Source organism: Triticum aestivum, chromosome 5A (genome assembly GCF_018294505.1).
Source record: "Triticum aestivum cultivar Chinese Spring chromosome 5A, IWGSC CS RefSeq v2.1, whole genome shotgun sequence".
Classification (NCBI taxonomy): domain Eukaryota; kingdom Viridiplantae; phylum Streptophyta; class Magnoliopsida; order Poales; family Poaceae; genus Triticum; species Triticum aestivum.
Window position 1 is genome coordinate 706345088 of NC_057806.1, and position 10250 is coordinate 706355337.

Here is a 10250-nt window from a genome sequence, read left to right on the forward strand (position 1 = left end):
CATAAGAGGAACCAAAAGCAAACCTACACCCCCTTGTGAAGAGAAGTGGCACCAAATGGCTAAGTGAGTGCGCTGAACTGGTATATATAGGGGAGGAGCCTTAGTCGCGGTTGGCCAGGTCAACCGCGACTAAAGGCCTTTGGGCACCTTTAGTCGCGGTTGGCCTGGCCAACCGCGACTAAAGCCCCTCACGTGCACCAGCTGGCCACCGAGCGCCCTGGCCCAAGCCTTTGGTCGCGGTTCGTCTGCCGAACCGCGACTAAAGACTTCATTAGTCGCGGTTCCTATAGTTTCGCGACTAATGGGGCTGGACGGAAGCCTCTTTTTCTACCAGTGGTCCCCGACCTCGCGCACGATTGGCTTGATCACCCGCTCGCCGCCGCGATCCGCCTCATCTACGCCTCTCCACCGATCGAGCATCGGGCTGCCGTTGCGTCGCCCCGTCGGGCTGCAGCGCCGCCGCCCCGTGGTTCTCCTCGCGGCTGCATCGACTCGTGTGTCGCCGCTGCGTCGCCCCTTCGGGCCGTAGTGCCGCGATACGCGGTCCCCGCCACCGTCCCGAGGCCGTCCCCGCGGCTGCACCAACTCGCGCACCGCCGTTGCGTCGCCCCTTCGGGCCATAGCGTCGTGGCACGCGGTCCCCGCCGCCGCCCCGAGGTCTTCCCGCCGTCGCCCCGACCGGCCTGCCGCCGCTGCGTCGCCCCTTCGGGCCATAGAACCGTGGCCCGCGGTTAGCTCCGTCGTCACTGCGCATCAACCTCCCGTGGTATGTGCCGCGCCGTCTCCCTTGGCGCCAGAACGCCACCGTCCGTGCCAGTCTTCATCACGCTGTCAGGGTTCTTCGCCTACTTCGAACACCGCCGCCGCACTTCTATCCTAGCCGCCGTCGCCACCGCCGCCGCTCTTCTTTAGCCGCCGCTACGGCTATCTCCGTAGATGCTGCCGCCGCCCGTCCACCTCATTCGTCTTCTTCAAGCACCAGCCCATTGCCAGCATCACCGTCATCTACCCCGACCACTTCGTCTACTCCGACCACCGTTGGTGATATCGGCACCGTGCCGATGGACGCGGAAATCGTTGTCGAGTTCTTCTTTGTTGGCCCCTCCGACTTCTCCGACATGGCGTATAGCTCGTGCAGGTCCCTTGTCTACGCATGCCCGGTGCTGACAACACTGATGCGTGCCTTCATCCACGACGTGTCCCCGGGCCTGGCAAGCCTGGTCGGCGCTTCGTCAACTTCGTCTTCGTCCATCTACACATGCCCGGTGCTGACAACACCGGTGCGTGCCTTCATCCACGACGTGTCCCCGGGCTTGGCAAACCCGCTGCGACGCGTCGTCAACAACATTTTCTTCTCGGTGCACCCCTACTTTGACACCACTGCGCCCATGCTAACTCGGCGCCCTCTTGCGCCCACAGCTCCACGGCAACTTCCTCGACACCGGCCACCCCGACTCGACATCGACCACGGCGTTCTTCGCACGGCTACCTCGACCATGGCTCCACCACCCACGCTCTCGGCTACATCGACAAACAGCACAAAGGGCTACCGCCTTGCTTGAGCAACCTCGTCGGTTGCCACTCCAGTCACGACTCCGTGATGCTCGACCATTAAGACTGTGGGGGGGTGTCCGTCGGCTTGCATTCGGATTCTTCTCCAGTCTCACTGTCTGCGTCGCTACCGTTGTGACTGCAGGGGTGTTGAGTATAATGTTTATTAGGAAGGACGAGATTGACTAGGATTTGTTTTTGACTTGTCTTGTACTCCAAGTAGATGATTATACTCCTATATATATGCCCACGAGGCACAAGCAATATAATGAAACAATTCCACCAAACCTCTCTCCCTTCTAACAACCCCGATCAGGAAGAATACTGTAAATATTTCTACAAACTGAGACATAGTTGCAACATATAAGATCATAGCTGAGGAAAAAGCATACTTGACTAAATTTTCTTGTAGCATTCGGTGGCTTCTGTGTGGGCTTCTTCTGATGCACCTTTTCCATGCACGATGCAGACCTTTTTGAAGTGGGAATCTCAGCAACAATGACGACCTTTGATTAACTCTTCTCTCTTGTAGCACTTGGTGGCAATAGTTCTGCTGCAAATAGATCAGCAAGTGAAGTTCTCACTTTGTCCACCTTCTCTACCATCAGAAGCGGTTGTTCCTGGATCTTAGTGGCATCCTCCACTTCAACCTTACACATCAGGATCCCTTCCTTTACAGAACACGTGAAGCTGCATTCCTTCAACGATGATGAATGCATCTTGGCAAGTTCAAAAGCAGGGGCTGATTCACTTGGTGTTCTAGCCGCTGCGTCTTCCACGGCTCCACACTTTTCGTCTTCAGACATCTGTTCCTTCATTTTCACGCTACCCATCATCTTGTTCAGGCCAAAGCTCAGGAAAAAGGTAGTTTACGTTGTGGCCAAGCGTGCCAATCGGTAGTATGCCGTTATGAAGTGTGTCACACAGCAGTAGGGGGATTCAGTGTCTTGCTCAGCCACACTCCCACACACAGAATCCTCCTTCTCCATGGCTGCTCCATTATAACAATACAAATAAAGTGATGACACGAGAACAAAGAAATGTATGATCACATAAAAGGGAGGTATCCTGACATGCTTACCTTAGTTTTCATCAGTAGTGCAATACTCAACATTAGAATGAATCTTCTGATTCAGCCAGCTGAGCACCTGGTTGTGCCACGAGAAACACAGATCATAAGCAATATCACCAAATACAAGAACACTGGCTTGAACCTTATACGCTGGTAAAGAGAGGCAGAAACCGCAAAGACCTGTACTTTGCATCATCCACTCAGAACGAACTAAGTGTATACCTTTAGGCCATCTCTCCAGAACCAACAGGGGTCAGAAGCAGAATCCAGACAGTAGTTCAGATCCTCAAATGCAAAGCATGGTTTTATATAAGTATACTAGTGATGGACACATCAATGCAGTTGAGACGAGAGATGTGGCATTTCCCCCCTCCGCTCCCATGTCGCTCTCGCGAGCGACCGGGGGGAACCCTAGCCGCTGCGACCCGACCTCCCTCTCCTATGCTCTCCTCCCTCGCCGACGCCCAGCGACGCCGTCGGGCGAAGCCCGGCCGGGTGGCGGGTGGCGGTGGGGCCTCTTCTTCCTCCCACTCGTGCTCCGCGGCTGGCGCGAGACGGCCGGTCGAATGGGGGCGCCGGGCTTTGGCGGCGTGCTCGGAGTTCGGCGACGGGGTTGCCTGGTGGGGACGGGACCTTGAGTGGTGGGCTCATTTGTGGCGTGGCGGCCGCGGGGGTTCCTCGATCTGGGCGGTGGCATGCTAGCGCAGATCCGGCTCCTGGATGGCGGCGGGCGGAGCGGGGCTGTGGCCGAGGTTGGTCTTGACCTTAGAGTGGGGTGGTCTGCAGCGGCGCTGCTGCGGCCTGGTGGTTGTCCGATCTACGCGCGGCAACGGCGGGTCTCTCCGGTGACGGTTCGTCTGCGTCGGACTTGGGTGAGCCCCCTCCCTCTTCTTTGGACTCAGTGACGGGCTCGTCTAGCCAAGGTGGCGCCATGGTGTGGTGGTGCGTGCGAGGCCTGCTGGTGCTGGCAGGGACTTTCGAAAGGGGCAGGGTGCCCCCTCCGTTGCATCTGGTGGCTGCTGCGGGTGGCCGCCCGAGTTTCCCTGGCCCTGATCCGGCCACCGAGGTCATCGACCATGCCAAGGTGTCGGCTTTGGGGTGGAAGGCGAGCATCCGCTTTGTTCCGGCCGGCTGCGTCTGTTTGGTGTGTCCTGGTTGAGGGTGGGGCCCGGATGACGTGGTCGCGGCCCGGTTGGTGGTAGCCGGGGTGCTCATGGGCGGAGCACGCGGCTCGGGCGCTATCCGGTCAGCATGGATGTGTGGGCGGCGTGTTGACCGGTGGGTCGTTCACCCAATCCGGTGACGATAAGTGTTGGCCGGGGTGAAAACCCGTTCTACTTTGCCAGGCCGACGGCGGCGGCGTTCTAATGTTGTCCCCTTCTTGAAGGCGTCGTCAAGGCATCTCATTTGTCGTCGGACTGCTCCAGGGGAAACTCTAATCCTTGGATTGGGCGGTGGAGACACGATGGTGTCGTTCCCTTGCCGAAGGCGCCGCTTTGGAGCTCATTGTTCATCTTACACGTCTTCTCCTCTTCGCGGTGGCCCGCCCATGATTGAGGGCCCCGACATCTTCGTAGTAGTGCTTATTGTGTTCATCTGATGTTGGCTAGGATTTTGTTGTGGTAGTGTTGCTGTTATCAGCGTCCTTGTATCCAGCCTTGGGTGGATGTGCTGTGGTGTGTGTGCTTGTATCGGCAGGATTCGGTTGTTCGGTGATGCTTTATCTATAAAGCGGGGGAAACCCTTTTTCGTTACAAGTATAGTAGTACGGTAGTACCATTATTGAATGTTTCAGGCAAGAAAAGAATGGACTTTTGGTCTTTTGGTTGTAACTGGCTTGGACTGACTCAACTGATGTAAATTATTTCTCTGGGGTAGATATGCACGCTCATGCTAAGCAAAAGGTCAGTTTCACTCATCCCAGCAGGTAGTGAATGATTCAAAAATAATCCAGCAACCAAACTGTGGCACATGCCTGGTGAAAAGAACATGGCACACTGCATGCACCCATTGACACTTGACAGAATTCAGTTTATCAGACCTAATTGGTCCCTGATAGCGTGAAAACTTCTAACGAGAAAAACGAGCGGTGATGATTCCTCCATGCCAAAGAGCTCACAAAGCTTTATGCCATACTGACACTAATAGAAAAAGGGGCTTTCGTTCGGACCTGGGCAGCACATTAGTCCCAGTTCTGCCACAAACCGGGACCAATGGATGCATTCGTCCCGGTTCTTGAGCGCAGGGGGCCGGCCGGGGCCTCGTGGGCATTGGTCCCGGTTCTTCTGGGCCCATATTTCCCGGTTCTTGGCACGAACCGGGGCCAATGGGCCTCGCTCCTGGCCCACAAACATAGGTCCCGGTTCTTGGCTCAAACCGGGAAAGAAGGTTGGGCTTTACTCCCGGTTCCAGCCACGAACCGGGACAAATGAGCTTCCTATATATACCCCATCGCCGGCGAGCAGAGCACTCCACAGTGCTCTGTTTTTTGCTGGCCGGCGAGGAAGGGCATTTGGATGCTCTAGCTCACCTCTTATGCATGTGAGGTGTTCGATGAAATGCCCGAGCCACACTAGTTAAGCTTTCTCCTCTCGAAGCTCGACCTCGGAGCTCCATTTTTTCCGAGATTTGTCTAGGTTTAGCGGTCCGTCACGCCCCGTCCTCGTCTTCATTGCCGTCGATCACCCACGCCTATCTCGTCGCCGACACCACCGTGGTGAGCCTCTTGTTCTTCTCTTCTTTATGAAAGAAAAAATCTTACTTTAGATAGATACTTGTCTAATTTTCTTATTTTTGACACACATAATTATATATAATGCACGCAGATGAACCGGCAATGGATGTACGGTGACACACACACCTCCGAGTACATTAAGGGCGTGCGTAAATTTCTCGAAGTGGCTGAGGCAAACAAGCAGAATGGTTATATATGTTGTCCATGCCCTGATTGTGGGAATACGGGGTCTTACTCTGACAAGAAAATCCTTCACACCCACCTGCTTTATAAATGTTTCATGCCACACTATAATGTTTGGACGATGCACGGAGAAATAGGGGTTATGATGGAAGACAACGAAGAAGAAGAGGACGATGACAACTATGTGTCCCCCTGAATACAATGATGCTGCAACGGGGGAAGCTGAAGATCAAGAGGAACCAGACGATGTGCCCAATGATGATCTCTGCCGGGTCATTGTTGATGCAAGGGAAAAGTGTGAAAGTGAAAAGGAGAAGATGAAGTTCGATCACATGTTAGAGGATCACAAAAAAGGGTTGCACCCCAATTTCGAAGATGGCAACACAAAGCTTGGTACCGTACTGGAATTGTTGCAGTGGAAGGCAGAGAATGTTGTGCCTGACAAAGGATTTGAGAAGCTACTGAAAATATTGAAGAAGAAGCTTCCAAAGGATAACGAATTGCCCGACAGTACGTACACAGCAAAGAAGGTCGTACGCCCTCTAGGATTGGAGGTGGAGAAGATACATGCATGCCCTAATGACTGCATCCTCTACCGCGGTGTGTACACGGATTTGAACGCATGCCCGATATGCGGTGCATTGCGGTATAAGATCATATGAGATGACCCTGGTGATGTTGAGAACGAGCCCCGCAGGAAAAGGGTTCAGCGAAGGTGATGTGGTATGCTCCTATAATACCACGGTTGAAACGATTGTTCAGAAACAAAGAGCATGCCAAGTTTATGCGATGGCACAGTGAGGACCGTGAGAAAGACGGGAAGTTGAGAGCACCCGCTGACGGGTCGCAGTGGAGAAAAATCGAGAGAAAGTACTGGGCTCAGTTTGCAGGTGACCCAAGGAACGTATGGTTTGGTTTAAGCGTGGATGGCATTAATCCTTTTGGGGAGCAGAGCAGCAATCACAGCACCTGGCTCGTGACTCTATGTATGTATAACCATCCTCCTTGGATGTGCATGAAGCGGAAGTTCATTATGATGCCAATTCTCATCCAAGTCCCTAAGCAACCCGGCAACGACATTGATGTGTACCTAAGGCCATTAGTTGAAGAACTTTTGCAGCTGTGGAATGGAAACGGTGTACATGCATGGGATGAGCACAAACAGGTGGAATTTAACCTGCATGCGTTGCTGTTTGTAACCATCAACAATTGGCCCGCTCTCAGTAACCTTTCAGGACAGACAAACAAGGGATACCACGCATGCATGCACTGTTTAGCTGACACCGAAAGTATATACCTGGACAGATGCAGGAAGAATGTGTATATGGGCCATCGTCGATTTCTCCCGACCAACCATCAATGTCGAAAGAAAGGAAAGCATTTCAAAGGCGAGGCAGATCACCTGAAGAAGCCCATCATGCGTACTGGTGATCACGTACTTGATATGGTCTCTGATTTACACGTAATATTTAGAAAGGGTCCCGGCAGACTAGCTGTTCCGAATGACGCTGAGGGACGCGTACCCATGTGGAAGAAGAAACCTATATTTTGGGACCTACCCTACTGGGGGTACGCTCTTCAATCGACGTGATGCACGTGACGAAGAACCTTTGCGTGAACCTGTTAGGATTCTTGGGCGTGTATGGGAAGACAAAAGATACACCTGAGGCATGGGAGGACCTGCAACGTTTGCACGAAAAAGACGGCATTGCCTCGAAAGCAGTATGAAGGTCCTGCCAGCTACGCTCTTACCAAAGAAGTGAAGGAAATCTTTTTTGAATGCCTGCTCAGTATGAAGGTCTGGACTGGCTTCTCGTCGAATATAAAGGGAATAATAAATATTCCAAAGGAAAAGTTCCAGAACCTAAAGTCTCATGACTTCCACGTGATTAGGACGCAACTGCTTCCGGTTGCATTGAGGGGGCTTCTACCAAAAAACGCCCGATTAGCCATTGTGAACCTATGTGCATTCCTCAATGCAATCTCTCAGAAGGTGATCGATCCAGAAATCACACCAAGGCTAAGGAGTGTTGTGGCGCAATGTCTTGTCAGTTTCGAGTTGGTGTTCCCACCATCCTTCTTCAATATCATGACGCACGTCCTAGTTCATCTAGTCGACGAGATTGTCATTCTGGGCCCCGTATTTCTACACAATATGTTCCCCTTTGAGAGGTTCATGGGAGTCCTAAAGAAATATGTCCGTAACCGTGCTAGGCCAGAAGGAAGCATCTCCATGGGCCATCAAACAGATGATGTCATTGGGTTTTGTGTTGACTTCATTCTTGGTCTTAAGAAGATAGGTCTCCATAAATCGCGGTATGATGGGAGACTGACTGGAAAAGGCATGCTTGGAGCGGAGACAATAATATGCAGGGACATGCATTCTTCGTCTCAAGCACACTACATAGTTCTGCAGAACTCTACCTTGGTGACCCTGTGTGTCGATGAACACAAGAACAGTCTGCGCTCCAAACACTCGGAGCAGTGTGACGACTGGATTACATGTGAACACATCATGACTTTCAGTAGTTGGTTGGAAACACGTCTCAGAGATGACAACACTGTTTGTGATGAGCTGTACTCGTTGTCCAGGGGACCATCTTCGACTGTATTGGCTTACAAAGGATACGAGATAAATGGGAATACATTTTACACGATCGCCCAAGATCAAAAGAGCACCAACCAAAACAGCGGTGTCCGCTTTGATGCAGCAACCGAGAGAGAAAAGGACACATATTATGGTTACATAGTGGACATATGGGAACTTGACTAAGGACATGATTTTAAGGTCCCTTTGTTTAAATGCAAGTGGGTCAATCTGTCAGGAGGCGAGGTACAGGTAGACCCATAGTACGGAATGACAACAGTGGATCTGAACAATCTTGGGTACACTGACGAACTGTTCGTCCTAGCCAATGATGTGGCACAGGTTATCTATGTGAAGGACATGTCTACCAAACCGAGAAAAAGAAAAGCTAAGTAAGCGAATACATCATACAATGAGCCAAAGCACCACATAGTTCTTTCATGCAAAAGGGATATCATGGGAGTGGAGGGCAAGACAGACATGTCCGAAGATTATGAAAAGTTTCATGAAATTCCTCCCTTCAAAGTCAAGGCTGACCCAAGCATCCTGATAAACGATGAAGATTATCCATGGTTACGGCCCTATAAGCAAAGCACATAAGCGAAGAAAAAGTGAAGACTTTTTGTCCACAACTATTATGATAATACTATGCCAACCTTCAATCTTTTCCTAGTTCATTTGAAATGCATGTTGTAACAGACGAGTTTCTGCCATTTTGTACTCGAAGTGCATTCAGTTTTTGCCGTAACCGTCTTAACTTTTTAGCACATGTTATATGGGTGAAATGATGATACCATGCCAACTTTGAACCTTTTCAGAGTTCATTTGTAGTGCTTTTTATTTTCAGGGTCATATAGCTCAAAAAAATCAGTAAATACATGAAAAATAATAAATGAAGTCGGAAAGGGTTGAAAATTGATGATGTGTCTTTGAATGGTGCATTTTGAACACACAAAAAGTCTGGAGTTCAAATAAGTTCAAAAAAATGAAATCCCTTTGTAACAGATGAGTTTTCGTACGAAACACAGATATTTCGAAAAGAATTTTAATAAAAAATTTATAAACCTCTAGTATTATTGAAACTTAAATTATATAAAATTTAAGCAACTAAAATTATCAAAGTATTTTCTGTTCATAACATTATAAGTAAAAATAATTTTCATAAAATACATAAAAACAAAAAAATGAAATAAATAAGTAGAAACAAAATAAAATAAATAAGTAGAAATAAAATAAACTTTAACAAATAAGTAGAAACAAAATAAACTTTAATAAAATAAATAAAAATAGAAACAAAAAGAATAACGAAAAAAGGAAAAATAAACAAAATAAAACAAAATAAACTTTAACTAATGGCACTAACAGACAGTTTATAATTTTTATTACCTGACAGCAAAAAGAATCACGGAAAAACAATAAGTATTTTGCTCTAAGTAGAAACTAAATAAAATAAATAAAGCAAAAAAAGAAAACAAAAAACAGGAAAAAATGCCACCTATTGAGCATCCACGGCCTGAATACGACTAGAAACCCAACTATGGGCCAGGATTCAGGCCCGCAGAAGGCCAAGTAGGCCCACAAGCAACATAGTGTCATATTCGGGCCATAAGCCTGCATTTGAGAGGAGCTCGAGATGGCAGCCGGAGTGGGACTTATAAACCACTCTGAGCCCCTCTCAACTAGCGAGGTGGGACTAAGGTTTTGGCCGCGGGCAGCGCCAGGCCTTTGGTCCCGATTGGTGGCACCAACCTGGACCAATGCCCCCCTTTAGTCCCGGTTGGTGCCACCAACCGGGACCCAAGGCCTCTGTTTCCCGCCCATTGGTCTGCTGAAAACACGACCTTTGTCCCGGTTGGTGGCACAAACCGGGACCAAAGGTGTCATTTGTCCCGGTTGCTGCCACAAACCGGGACCAGGGCTCTAGCTATATATACAGCACTTGTCAAAATTTTCATTCAGATCCTCCCCGACGACGCCGACGATATCGATGCCGCCAGGCTGCCCCGACGCCGTCCGCCGCCCCTGCCGTCGCCCGTGCCTCTTCCTCGCCGTCGCTGTCGCCATCGCCGTCGCCGTCCCCGACCCCGCGCGCGCCCCAGCCCCGGCCCGCCACTGCCCCGACA

General features: G+C 50.4%; 1 pseudogene; it reads right to left on the bottom strand.

Moving 5' to 3' along the window:
- LOC123101855 (protein TILLER ANGLE CONTROL 1-like) overlaps positions 1 to 10250 on the bottom strand; it is a 31246-nt pseudogene that overhangs the window by 10982 nt on the left and 10014 nt on the right.